This window comes from Eubalaena glacialis, chromosome 3 (genome assembly GCF_028564815.1).
Source record: "Eubalaena glacialis isolate mEubGla1 chromosome 3, mEubGla1.1.hap2.+ XY, whole genome shotgun sequence".
In the NCBI taxonomy this organism is placed as follows: domain Eukaryota; kingdom Metazoa; phylum Chordata; class Mammalia; order Artiodactyla; family Balaenidae; genus Eubalaena; species Eubalaena glacialis.
The window spans coordinates 177218301-177232444 of record NC_083718.1 but is presented as its reverse complement, the minus strand read 5'-3'; the positions used below and the strand labels follow the sequence as shown (position 1 = coordinate 177232444).

The window sequence follows — 14144 nt, the reverse complement described above, 5'->3', positions numbered from 1 at the left end:
ACGAAGTGAGGCATTCTGATTATACATAGACCAATAAAAACAGAAAGGTATAAAGGGAACAAATAAAGGACAACCCCAAATTGAGCATGACTATACTACAGACAATATCGTAAGGACTTACTATACATGCTTTCTCTAGGAATCCCAGATCTATCTACTTGAACAAATTACTTCTCTGAGGTTTTCTCATCCATACAAAGACAATATGTAATCCCCCGGCACGTAAAGCACTTAGCAGAATGCCTTGCACATAAGTCACAACAAACAGTAGCTATTACTATTATTCTACTCAGCCTTCACAATAACCGTATGGGATCGGTACCCTCAAACTTGCCCAAGGTCACACAGCTAGTAAGGACAGCCAGATGGTGAACCCAAGTCTAGTTCCAAAGACCATATTCCTTTAAGAATGCTACCCTGTTTGGCCAAGTCATTGATCTTCTCCATGTCTCAGACCCTTCCTCTGAAAAAATAAAAGAATATCAACCCCACCTACCTCACAGCAAAAGTTAAAGTCAGCAAAAGCTCTTTGAAAAGTCCTATGCATACCTAAGGTAAGTTTCACTAGGCAGAATCCTCCTAAAAAGAGAGACTCACTAAAATCAGCCCTTCTACCCAGGGTAAATAAGGAAATGGATCGAAAATGAGATTAGAGTTTCACTTATCTCTGACCTTTTGGCCCTAAGCACAGCCAGAGAAAGAAATGCTTTGCTACCTGCAGGACCATCCACAAAGGGAAGAGACAGATGCCTCTCTTTCCAGTCTTCCTGCATTCCCCATCAAGTATGTTTATCCAGGTAAAATGCATTTATTTAGTAGACATCTATGGAACATCTATAATGCACCCAGCATTTTGCCAAATTCTAGAGAGAGATCATTAAGACCCAACCCTTGCCTTCAAGGAATCAGAAAGCTAGAACCAATTATAAAATAAGAATAAAGAGGCCTCCCTGACTTCCCTGGTGGCGCAGTGGTTACGAATCCGCCTGCCAATGCAGGGGACATGAGTTCGAGCCCTGGTCCGGAAGGATCCCACATGCCGCGGAGGAAATAGGCCCGTGCGCCACAACTACTGAGCCTGCGCTCTAGAGCCCGCAAGCCACAACTACTGAAGCCCGTGCACCTAGAGCCTGTGCTCCACAACAAGAGAAGCCACCACAATGAGAAGCCCGTGCACCGCAACGAAGAGTAGCCCCTGCTCACCGCAACTAGAGAAAGCCCACGCGCAGCAACGAAGACCCAATGCAGCCAAAAATAAATAAATAAAAACAAATAAATAAATATTTATTTTAAAAATAAATAAGTGCACCTGAAAAAAAAAATTAACTATATTAGGTGACATTGCTAAAATCACTTACCATTTCTAGTAACTGTTGCAGATTCCTTTAGATTTTCTACATATATGGTATGTCTTCTGCAAATAATGACTATTTAGACTTTTCCTTTCCAAATTGTGAGATTTATTTTCCCCAGTTACAATGTTGAAGTAAAATGATGAGAGTGGACATACTGCTTTGCTATTGACCTTGGGTGGGGGAAGGATTCAGTATTTCAATGTTACTTATAATGTTTACTAGAGGTTTTCTGGTAAATGTCATTCATCAGATTGAGGACATACCTTTCCATTTCTAATTAGCTGATTTTTTTTTCTTTTTAATCATGTAGGGTGTGGAATTTTATCCAATGGTTTTCTTTTGCATCAACTTAAATGATCATGTTGATTTTCTCCTTTATTCAATTAATATTGTGAATTAAAGTGATTTTTTGAAATGTTAAACCAACCTTGCATTCACAGGATAAACCAAACTTGATTATGTGTTATTTTGTTTTTATATGTTGCTGGATTTATTTCCTAATATTTTTATTATATATGTTTTGTAACAGCTTTATTGAGGTATAAGTGAGAAATAAAAATTATATATATATATAAAAAAAAAGAGGCCTCCCTGACCATCTCACAAAACAGCACCCACTCTTCTGCTCCCTGCCCTCTTACCCTGCTTCTTTTCACTTAGTACATTTCACCACCTGATGTATGTGCACTAGAAGCTCAGAAGAAGTGATTAATTGTGCCCAAGAGTGGGGTCTGGGAAGGAAATTGTTTATATTAAGCCTCAGAAATCATGGGAAAGTGAAGAAAGGGATGAGTAGTCCATTCTTTAATGCCAACTTCCTCCCCCCGCCCAACACACACACCAGTGTCTAACTCAGTTCCAACTCATACTAGAAAGATACATCACTGACTGTCTCTCATTCAGACCTCCTTTCTGCCAAAGGTCTTGAACCCAGTTACAAGTGGCCCTATCCAGCATTTTGGAGGCTGGCTCTTTTTCCTGTCCTAGTGGGCCAGGAAGGTCTGAAATAGTACAGAATCAAACTTGCCCTGCCCTTTCCCCCAACACAGCTGCCATGATTCACCTTCCTGTTCCCAACAGTCATTAAAAGTAGGGGATCAGCAAACTTTTTCTGTAAAGTTTGATAGTATCCATATAAGTATACAACTTAGTTTGATAGCAAATATTTTAGGCTTTGTAAGGCCTAAGGTCTCTGTCCCAACTACTCAACTCTGCCATTGTAGTGTGAAGCAGCCATACACAATACATAAGCAAATGACATGGCTGTGTTTCAACTAAACTTTATTTACAAAAATAGGCAATGGGCCTGTGGACCACAGTTTGCCAGTCCCTGATCTAAAGGAAAATGGGAAAACTATTTTAAAGCAGCTTCCTCCTGACAATTTCTAGTTACCTGTCTTAAAACCTTCAGCTGTCCACATCTCACCAGCACTTCTTGAGTGTTTCTATTTAATTTCTGGACTTAAATGATTTTTCCCAGAATCACAAATTCATGTATTTTAGATATGCAAACCTCAGGGTTGGGAGCCCAACTAGTTGTAGAGATTCTCCAGGTTGGAAAGGATTTAGAGATCATCTGATCCAACCTCCCACTCAATGAAGAAATTATCTAGCAAGTAGTCATTCAGCTCCTATTCAATGACAGGAAGGGTACTCATTTCCTCCCAAGGCAGCTCATTTCATCTTCGGACAGCTCTAAGGTAAGATATTCTACTTGTTTCTTCTTAGCACATTTTACCACTTAATTGCTTGAGAATTTATTTACCGTGTGACTCTTTTTACTAGATTGTAAGATCTATGAGATCAGAAACATGTTTTTTTGTATTTGCAGCTGTTTTTTACTGCTGTCTCTCCAGCACTTTGAACAGTGGTACATAAAGGGTATAAAGTAATTGTTTACAGGGAGGAAGGAAGGGAGGGCAGGCAAACAAAACAATGCTGCATTTGGGGAACTTTAAGTAACTCAGCAGTACTGACATGACAGGCACAAGGGGAGGAGCAGAGCAGGTAACTGATATGATTGAGTGCAACATAGAAGCCCTTGAAATCTCACAGCAAGTGCAGAGGCTGAGGTGGTAATGTTTTAGGACCAAGTTTAGAATTCCCCCTTTCTCCCTTTTCCTCTTCCTTCCAAGCCTCCCCTGCACCATTCTGATGGTGATCATCTGTCACTGCAATTTTCTGAAGCCTTTTCAAACAGGCCCTCCCCCAACAAAAAGTGCACAGCCCTAAAACCTCTAGATAGAGTATCCCCCCTTACCCACGGGGGATATGTTTCAAGACCCCTGGTGGATGCCTGAAACCGCACACAGTACAGAACCCTATATGTATTATGTTTTTTCCTATACAGTTAACCCTTGAACAATGTGAGGGTTAGGGGCAACGACCTTCCGAGCACTCAAAATCCATGTATAACTTACACTTGGCCCTTCATATAGGCAGTTCCTCCATACATGCAGTTCCTCTGTATCCTGAGTTCTGCATCCCGTAGATTCAACCAACTGCAGATCGTGTTGTACTGTAGTACTTACTATTGAAAAACATCCGCATATAAATGGACCCACACAGTTCAAACCCGCATTGTTCAAGGGTCAACTGGACAAAAGGACGGAGCAAGATTTCATAATGTTACTCAGAATAGCATGCAATTCAAAACTTATAAATTATTTATTTCTGAAATTTTTTGTTTAATATTTTTGGTTGATTGGTCCATCTTAAGCTTACATTATTTACCTTTTTTTTTTTTCATTTCAACTTGAAAGTTAGTTTCAATCAATAGTTTCAATTGTCTAAATATTTTCTACAACTTCCAGTTTATAAGCATTCACTCACTATTTATTAATCTAATAGGCATGTCTCTTCTGTATCTTCATCCAAATTGATTTTCAAATTGTTAAACAAAATATAACCAAGAACAGCCGTCCAGAATGCCACTAAAAACAACCCCTCTAGATAAACATCAATCCATTAATCAGTACTTGTATATTACTTGCATGCAAGCCAGCCCCAAATTTTCTTTGTCTTGGGATCACATGAGAAAATGTTAAATACCTAATTTTAGCACTTAAGACATATTACCTTTGTAGCATATTCCTGATCCCCCAGCCTAGGAACCTTTTCAAAAATGAATTGCCCTAATATACACCAAAGTGCCATATATATAGTAATTACCTCTGGATGGTATGATTTTTTTCCTTTATTTTCTAATATTTCAAAAACAAACTTGTACTGATTTTACAGTTTAAGTAAAATCATGGCAAAACTTAAAGAAAAAAAAATTATCAGTTAGCTTGAGTTACTCTTAGTGACTTCTACGGTCATCCCTGTGTTCTTATCCTTTGCTCAATCAGGTTTAGAATTTTACCAGAGATCACTGTCAAGTTTCCAATGATACCCTCAGGCCCATGTGACCTAGAGGTTAACTCCAGATAAATCAAACATCTCTACAGAGAGAATTAGAATTTGACTCTGCTTCAAAAAAAATATGTCCAGAAACCATTCCTTTCTGGCTACACAGCACTGCCACCCTAGTCTGAGCCACCATCATCCCTGCCCTAACTACTGACAGAAGGCAAAAGCTTCCTACCTGGTCTCCCTGCTTCCACCGATGCCCACTTTTCCCCACCTTCCACAGTCTATTCCCCAAGAGCAAACAGAGTAAGCCTTTTAAAACATAAGTCAAATCATGTCTCTCCTCTGCTGTCCCCTCCCCAGTGGCTCCCATCTCGCTCAGAATAAAATGCACTCCAGGGACTTCCCTGGTGCTCCAGTGGTTAAGAATCCGTCTTGCAATGCAGGGGACGCTGGTTCGATCCCTGGTCAGGGAATTAAGATCCCACGTGTCGCGGGGCAACTAAGCCCACACACCACAACTACAGAGCCCATGAGCTCTGGAGCCAGCGTGCCACAACTAGAGAGAAGCCCATGCGCCATAACTGGAGAGAAGCCCGCGCACTGCAACGAAAGATCCTGTGTGCTGGAACTGAGACCCAGGGAAAGAAAGGAGGAAGGGAGGAAGGGAGGAAGGGAGGAAGAGGAAGGAAGGAAGGAAGGAAGGAAATAAATAAATAAATAAATATTTTTTAAAATAAATAAAATCCACTCCAAAGGTCTTACCTCTCAGGCCCTAGGTGATCTGAGTCCCATTACTTCTCTGCTCTCATCCCCTACTGCTCTTTCCCGACTACTCCACTCCAGCACACTGGCGGCCCTGTCGGTCCTTGGACAGAACAAGTCACACTCATACCTCAGGGCTTTTACATTTGCTGTTCCCTCTGCCTGGGATGCTTTTCTCCCAGGTATCTCCCTGGGTGTGTTCCTCACTTCTTTCAGATCTTGGCTTAAAATATCACCTCATCAGAGGCCTTCCCTGATGACCTTACATAAAGTAACAATCTCTCAGCTCCCCATCACTCCCTATTACCACCTTACCCTGCTTTGGTTCTTCTGAACAACTATCACCTATGGGTGTTGTTTATTTATCTACTTATTTATTTATATCTAGCTATTCATTTTTTAAAATATTTCTACCCATTAGAATATAATCCTTGAGAACAAGGATTTTTTCCTGTTTTGTTTAAGGCTGGACACTTAGCTCCAAGAACCATGCTAGACACGTGGTAAATGGTACCATCAGAACATAAGTCCCAGTATATAGCAAAACACTCTATGTATAAGAGGTATGTGTAATAAATTTTGTTGATGAAAATGATTACTGCCCCCTCCCAAATTCACCAAGTATACTGAAAAAACATTGGTGCTCCAATAAAGAGAGACTAAACTACCCTCAGAAAGATCAATGAACTAATGAATACGGGCTGCCACTCCACCCAACCAAAAATGAATTTCATTACCTACCCAGTTCCCTGGGGTAGGAAAAATGCTCCAGGGAAAGGAACAGAACCAGAGTCCTGAACCAATTAACAGGGCAAGAATTTGCCTCGAAGTTTCCCACTCCCTCAAGAAGAGCCTGTCCCAAACTATGCCTGTTTCCAGGAGGGGTTCCCATGAGAGTGAGAGGTCTTGCTAAGATTCCTTTCCTATGTCCAATCACTCCTACGCCTAGAACCCATTTCCCAGACTCATTCTCTGGTTGCCCCATTGCTCTTCCTTCCCAGAGAACCTTGTTCTAACTATTATACAGCTACCGCTGATGACCAAGACCACTAGGTCCTCTGGCCACTCACTGCTCCAGTTTCTTCTATTTCATTAGTACTCCCCACTGCCTCAGTCAACAACACCAATAAGATACTGGCATACACAATCCGGAAAGGGTTAGGAAAAGGAACTAGTTGTCAGTCACTGCCTCAACCAAAAAGTAACTTTCACAAAAGAGAAACATTATAGTGCAATGAAAATAACCCAGGTTTAAAATCTAGTCCTACCATCTACTACTTGTATGAACTTGAAGAAGTCATTTAACCTCTCTAAGCTCAATTCCTTGTGGTGAAAATAACAGCACTTACCTCATAGGGCTGGTGTAAATATTAAGGGAGATAATGTCTGTCGAACAGGACTATGCCTAGCATATAGTAAGTATTCAGTAAATGGTAGCTAGGCCTATTTCTGAAGGTTGGCTGGGTGGATTGAATGAGAAAACATGTGAGGTACTTAGCACAGTATTTGGTTCAGAATAGGTCATCAACAAATACTGACTTTCCTCCCTCTCTTGTAATGGTGGTAAAATTGTAGAGACTTCAGAAACCACCCAATCCTGTCAGTGTGGCTCCACAACACTGTACAACATACTTACCATTTAGGTAATTTAAGCTTTCTGTCAATGCTTCTGGCTGCTCCCCTGATGCTTGTTGTCTTGGCAACAGTCACTCACTATCTTTTAATGGCAGTTGCCTCTTGACCTGGAGAGAATATAAACAGAAGGGAAAAGATAGGTAAAACATGAATTGCACCAAGACTGGGCTGACCCAAAGGCCTATCCCAAAGAACCTTCACATACACTGCAGTGTCAGAAAGAGATAAGGGAGAATCTGGGTGAGATAGGGAGATAAGAGATAAGGGAGAGTCAGATCCTGACTCTGAAGGAAGCTGGCTAACTCTCTCCTCAGGGGAGAGAGGGAGTTTGGCTCTAGGAGACTTCCCCTTTCCTACTGGATGATATGGTCCCAGGATAGACTACACTGTCGTTCCTGAAATCAACAGACCTATATATTCCTCAACAGTCTAAAAATTCGTATGACAGCTTACATTCAGGAAGGATCTCAGAAATCAACTAGTTAAATGCCCTCATTTTAAGGAAGGAAACTAAAGCTTGGAAAGGGTGAGTCACACAATTGCTTAGGGCTAAAGCTGGGATTCTACTAAAAATAAGATGTTCTGGAATATGCGTAAGGAAAAAAAATAATAAAACCAAACATCTGTGAAGTATCCACCACACCCTGGGCAATATGTTTTATGTTTTACACCAGACAATAACACAATAACGTTACCCCCTTATAGATGAAGAATCTAAATTTCAACAAGTCAAGTGACTTGTCCAAGGTCTCACAGCTTGTGAGTAAGTGACAGTCAGGTTTAAACCCAAGTCTGTCCAACTACAAAAAGCCAAGTCATCATGCTGACTCCCACTTGGGTGCCTTCTAGACTTGGTACTCAAAATAGCCCTGAACCACTCAATATCAATTAGAACAAAAACAGAGCCTGTCTGCAAACTTTACCCCTGGTTTTGTAATAAGCCTTCTCCAGGAGGGCTGAAAAGCCTCCTAACCCATTGACTCTTACCCCTAACATTGGAGAAGAGTAAATGAAGGTGGAAGATCTGGGTCAAACTTCTGTCCATCCCAGTCCTGAGGAAGAACAGAAAAATGTCTTCTAAGCTAGTGGCAAAACTAAAGCTTTTGTACATCGGCTTACACTCACACTATCCCCCTCCTTTCATCACAACTGCCCATCCCTCCCTTACATATCCCACAGACCACTCTGTGACCTCCTTCCAAAGCTGTTGGTCCCTTTAATCCAATTTCCGCACCTCCACCACCAACCCCGTAACATACATACAGATACAGAATCTACCCCTACCTCCATCCTCCTAGGGAGCTAGAAGGCTAGAATTAAGATGAAGTAGTAATAAAATGATAGCTTTTTAAAACTGGCTTTAAAAAAGACAAGGGCTTGAAGTCTCAAGCCAGTTAAGACCTAAGAGAGAAGAATTATTGATAAGCAATGAAAACAGCTAGAAGAGAAGTAGAAAAAAGGATCTGTACCAGGGGCAGCACCCGAGGGATAGCTTGGGTGGGCATGGCAGAAGCTTTAGCTCTCTCTCCCCCCCACCACACACTTCAGAAAAAGAATCAGTCTACGCAGATTAAGTGTGGTTGCTATTCAAACAGCATCAGGACTGGCCCACAGACCTTCTGTCCTGCCCCTCCACCCACCTTACACACACACACACACACACACACACACACACACACACACACACCTTCCTTTGCATAGCCTAGAACCTTTCCTACGTAAAAATTCTAAACTAACAGTGACAGCAGCATCTCTACTGAAAGCTGCTGCCCCATCCACCAACTGCCAAATTTGCTGGCATAGTAATAAAGCCCAGAAGCCTATTCTCTTCAAAACAGGATAGAATACATTGCCAAAAATCAAACAAACAGGAACTCCAGATGATCCTGATTTGTTTTCAACTATCATACAGCCTTTCCTTATTTCTAAGGGCAAATGATTTCTTTCCTTCGCTTCTGAATGTCATTTACTTCTTGCATCCTCAGTGTACTGGTCCTCTGTCCCCAGAAACAAAGGATGACTGTAAACATCCTCAAACTCTGTAGTGCTGCCCCTTCAGAGCCTTTCACCCCAGTGGATCCAGCCACATCACTTCCCCAGGCATCTCCTCTGGTGCTTCTGGCTATTACTGTTGGCGGTGATAGTGAGGGTTCTGTGTGCATGTGCTCTCTGTCTAGAAGAAGAGATAACAGGACCCTTACAGATCATGGAAGAGCCCAACTGCCTCATCTTCCAGAGGAGAAAATGAGTCCCAGCAAGGAGAAGAGACTGGCCCAAGGCTGCAAAGCTGGTTGAAGTGAACCCGGTTGAGTCCACCTGAGATAGTTCACAAGCCACATTAAGGAAATGCATCAGTCCATCCTCATTTGATTGAAGATTAAAGCTCTCTTACTCTCTGGGCTCGGACCTAGGTTGCGGCGACATGGCTAAACGCACCAAGAAGGTCAGAATCGTGGGTAAATATGGGACCCATTATGGTGCCTCCCTCAGGAAAATGGTGAAGAAAATTGAAATCAGCCAGCACGCCAAGTACACTTGCTCCTTCTGCGGCAAAGCCAAGATGAAGAGACGAGCTGTGGGCATTTGGCACTGTGGCTCCTGCATGAAACAGTAGCTGGTGGTGCCTGGACCTACACCATTTCTGCCGCCACAGTAAAGTCTGCCATCAGAAGAGTGAAGGAATTGAAGGACCAGCAGAAGCACCACCATTTGAAACACTGCTAGCCTAAATGGGTTAATTTATGTAACCAAAAAAAAAAAAAAAAAAAACTCTCTTAAATGTATATCACTTTTGTTCCCAAAACACTTTGATAACAGATAAAAATGCTAGTGGGGAGTTCTGCTTCCAGTACACTCCTCCCACAGATAAACAACTAAACACTCTGAATAAAATATAAAAAACAACTATCTGAAGTGAACAATGGCTGGCAGATTTTAGAAAAGTTAAAAACTGGAAGAACTGACTGGCAGGGGAAGAATTCCCCATTTTTGGAGCTTTGACCTGAGGGTTGTCCAGCTGAAGTTCCAATTAAAAATTAAACCCTAGGCTTTCTGTCCAGAAGACAGAGAGACCAGAGAAGCCACAGACAATAAGAAGAAAGAAGAGAGCCTGAGATGGAGAGCCTAGGTTCTGTGTGACACTCTGCCCAATCTCCAGCTGACCTCTGAACCATGTCCGCACGGGGCAGAGTCCAAGGACCTCAGCTAAGCACAAAAGAACTGGACTGAGATTTGAACTGCCACCCACCACAGGTGAGACAGAACGTGCAATTTTGAGTCTAACCAACTTAACGACCTGTTAAAACAAAAACATCAACAGAAACCAGAGTCTCCACAACATAACATTCACATGCATCCATGTCCAGGACACAATCCCAAATTACATAAAGAACTAAAAGAACTAAACCCATTTGCAAGAGAAAAGACAATCAGGAGAGGGCAACTCTAAGATGACCCAGATGTTGGAATTATCAGACAAGGATGTTAAAGCAGCTATTATAACATCTATTAAAAGCAGAGAAATTGAAAAAAATTTAAGTGGAAATTTTAGAACAGAAATGCAGCATCTGAAATTTTAAAATTCTCTGAATGGGCAGGCTTAAGAACGGAATGGAGATGACAGAGAAAAGAGTCAATGAAACTTGCAGATCAAACTGAAATAACTGGGTCATCCGCAGTCTCTAGAAAAACCACCCTCAGGCCTTTCACCTAAGTGTACGCAATGATTACTTTCTGTTATCAGAAAAATAGGTATCAGAGAGAACCAGAATGACTAGGGATCACAGAGAAACCATTACCTGCAATTCTTTTGGACCAGGCCACCCCTCATCTACTAATTAACTCTTTCAAACATAAGCAAAGAAGAAAGTATAAAGGTAGAAAATGAGAGGGCAGGATAAAAATGTACACCTGAGATAACCATAATATCCAAAGTGCTAAGAGTCAAATCTAGTGCCCCACTGTGTGTACTGAGAAGCAAGGAGATCGTCATGTTTTCCCCTATAATTGCTGAGGTAGCATTCTCAGGATTGTTGGCGAAAAAAGCCAGGAGGGATTTTAACATTTTTTTCTGCCCTATGTAGTCTCTTCAACAAAAATCCAACCTGGTAAACAGGCTGCTAGCAGGATGGGGTGGGACCAATTGGTGGTCTGGAGCTGAAGAGTACCAGCAGCTTGGTGAGAGTCAACCTAGTGCCACCTGGATTGGCGAAAGCAGCTAACCTGGCACCACCACTGACCAGCGTCCCACACTCAGGTTACCATGTTGGAGTTCAGCTACAAAAGACACGTCCATTTCTGTAAACCCTGCCTTTTTCTCACGCCCTTCCTCCCCACCCATACACCTGCCCACAGGGAAGAGAATCCAGTGCAAGTGCTCTTTTCTCAAGTCCTGTCATTAATTCTTAAATTGTGTTAATAATAGAGGTTTCAACACTTATCTATGATGGAGGGCTACTAAAATAATGTCTTTCTTTTTTTAATTCTCCCAGGATAACTTTTTACCCCTGTACCTCTTAAGATGAGAAGAAGATACTCTTATCCCCCATATGACAGATGAGCAAACAGACTGAGAGACTTGTGACCCTTTTAGGAAAGCTAGAAACAGAGGCAGGACTGGCATCCAGTAATCCCATCTCTGAGCTTCAGGGTTCTTCACCTCACTAAAGAAGCCTTACCCAACACAGACCCAAAAATATAAACAAAATTGCAATTGGAAAGAAAGGACTTAAGAACTTAGTATTAATAAACAATTGATAAGACTCCTTTGTGATCAGCATATCTATGTAAATGCAGGCCCTCAAGGAGGCCACCTGGCTCTGCTGTTTCCTTTCCTAACTAGTAGTTTATAATTGAGACCAGGCTTCCTTGCAATTAGCCCATGTTTGTGGGGTTTGGCAACAGAACCACATGCCTGAAATTGTTGGTTATTCACCTGCTTTAACAAAGTTGGCTGAATCAGAAGAACATGCTGGCTGCCTTTAACCTCTAGAAGTCTATAATTAGGGTATCAAGGGGCCACAAGGATTACAGCAAGTAATGGCAAATGTAGTTAAACAGCAAGTCACAGAAATCACCCTAAGGAGAAAGGAACCAAAGGGCTTTTATTACCTAATTTAATCTTCATGGTAACCTATCAGGAAAATACCATCATGTTTAGTTTATAAATGAGGAAAAATTAAAGGTTCGAAGTCACATAGCTGATAAGTGATTACTGATAAGTGGATTCTCACCTACTTATTTCTGCTCCAAATTTTGCTTTCTCCTCTCCATTATACCTCCTCTCTAAGGAATCATCTCTCAGATCTCACCCTCAAAAAAGTCAGTCCTGATCCCCAGTCCAAACATCACAAACCTACATGAGGTCGATGGGTAGTTTGTTCATTTTTTCTTTCATTCATTCATTCGTTCTAATATTGACTGACAGTGCATCAAGCTCTGGAACAAGCACTGGGGATAAAACAGTGAGTAGAAACAGACTGTCTTCGAGGCATTTTGTATAGTACAACAGAAAAGCACTGACTGAAGAATCATATTAAATATAAAATCTGTGAAGTACAATTAATAGAAAGTGACCCACTGGGGGAGGTCTAGGAAGGCTCCAATTCGCGGTAAGAACGTTCCAAGTAGAAGAGGGAGTACAGTGAGCTTGAAGAACTACAGTAAATCTGTGTAACCAAAGAAGGGAGAACCAATAGACACAAGAGATGAGACTGGAGAGGGCCATACCATGCAGGCCTTTGGAGCCCAAATTATTAAACTACCCAAATAATTTAAGTCATTTAAGTGTTAAAAAGATGTAACGTGTGTACATTTCAAAAAGATTACTTTGGCTTTAGTGTGGACAACAGATGGAAGGAGGTAAGGATGATGCCAAGAGATCAGTAAGGAGGCTAGTTCTGTGGTCCAGGAGAGATAATAGCTAACAATACTGGGTGCATACAGGGCACTCACTATGCACCAAGCACTGTTTTAGGTAATTTATATGAATTAATTTAATCCTTGTAACAACTCTGCAAAACAGATACTATTATCAGTATTGAACAGATACTACTATAAGGTTAAGTAATTTAACGGAATTCCATGCCCCCACTTGGTGTCCTCACTTCCCTCATAATCAGTCCCTTGCAAACAACTTTAATTCATTTTTCACATTCAACTAGTAAAACTTCAATCCTTGTTAAACCAAACTAACAACCTCTCCAGGCCTACACCAAAGCAGCAAAGTTATAAACTACGTTGTATCTCTAGAGAAAAACTACATTGACTGGTATCATTTTAATTTACCACCACAAATTTCAAACGGGCCCCCTCAATGCTGCCAGCAATCCCGCTACATTTCCCTTAGTAGGTTCACTTTTCTATTCCCCCAAAATGACTCTTTCACATCTTCTTCCCTTTCAGTAAGCCTCCAGCTCCCATCAGCTAATGACTTTGCCACCAAGAAGCAACATCAAACCGTCATCTTCCACTCCAAATCTAACAACACACGAGCACTCTGCTTTCCCTACTGCTACAATGAAGACTCTTCGCTGGTATATAAAGTACAACCTTTCATATCTACTATGGATCCAATTCCCTCTTATCTTCATATGCAGTTATCCCCACTCTCTCTTACATCATCATTTTTCTCTTTACAGACTCATACCCATCAGCATACAAACATGCTTGAGAATGGCACTACTCTTAAGAGTGGTCCACAAACTGGCACTGGCTCACAAGCTGTTACCATTATAGGTACAGAAATTGAGAGTAAGCATATAGACATTTGTGTAGCAAGGTGACATTGCTGCAACATCCAAGCATATGATCAGTGGGCTTCTCAAATGGTAGACCAGTAAGTTGGTGAACCCAAATAGTGAGTCATGTGTGAAGTAAGCTATGTACAAATCGTACACAGTACTAGCATATGTAGATCCCGGACAGATTAGATCCAGAGGCCGCATTTGAGAAGCAAGATTCTAGAATTACCCATCTTAAAAAACAAGACAGGGGCTTCCCTGGTGGCGCAGTGGTTGAGAATCTGCCTGCCAATGCAGG

The 14144-nt window shown here is 41.5% G+C and overlaps 1 protein-coding gene and 1 pseudogene across 4 annotated transcripts in view; one reads left to right on the top strand and one right to left on the bottom strand.

Annotated features, from left to right (window-relative positions):
- The window catches only part of LUZP1 (leucine zipper protein 1), an 80575-nt gene that overhangs the window by 21220 nt on the left and 45211 nt on the right, over positions 1-14144 (bottom strand). The window contains exons 2-4 of one of the 4 annotated variants that reach the window (XM_061184766.1): positions 8094-8158; positions 7108-7213; positions 5472-5574 (exon numbers count right to left, since the gene is read on the bottom strand). The exons of 1 other annotated variant lie outside the window; for it this stretch is intronic. The gene's annotated coding sequence lies outside the window, so the exon portion shown is untranslated. The remainder of the gene's footprint in view (positions 1-5471; positions 5575-7107; positions 7214-8093; positions 8159-14144) is intronic. 2 more of the 4 variants (XM_061184763.1, XM_061184765.1) reach the window with 2 other exon arrangements.
- On the top strand, positions 9529-9830 carry LOC133087244 (large ribosomal subunit protein eL43-like; annotated as a pseudogene).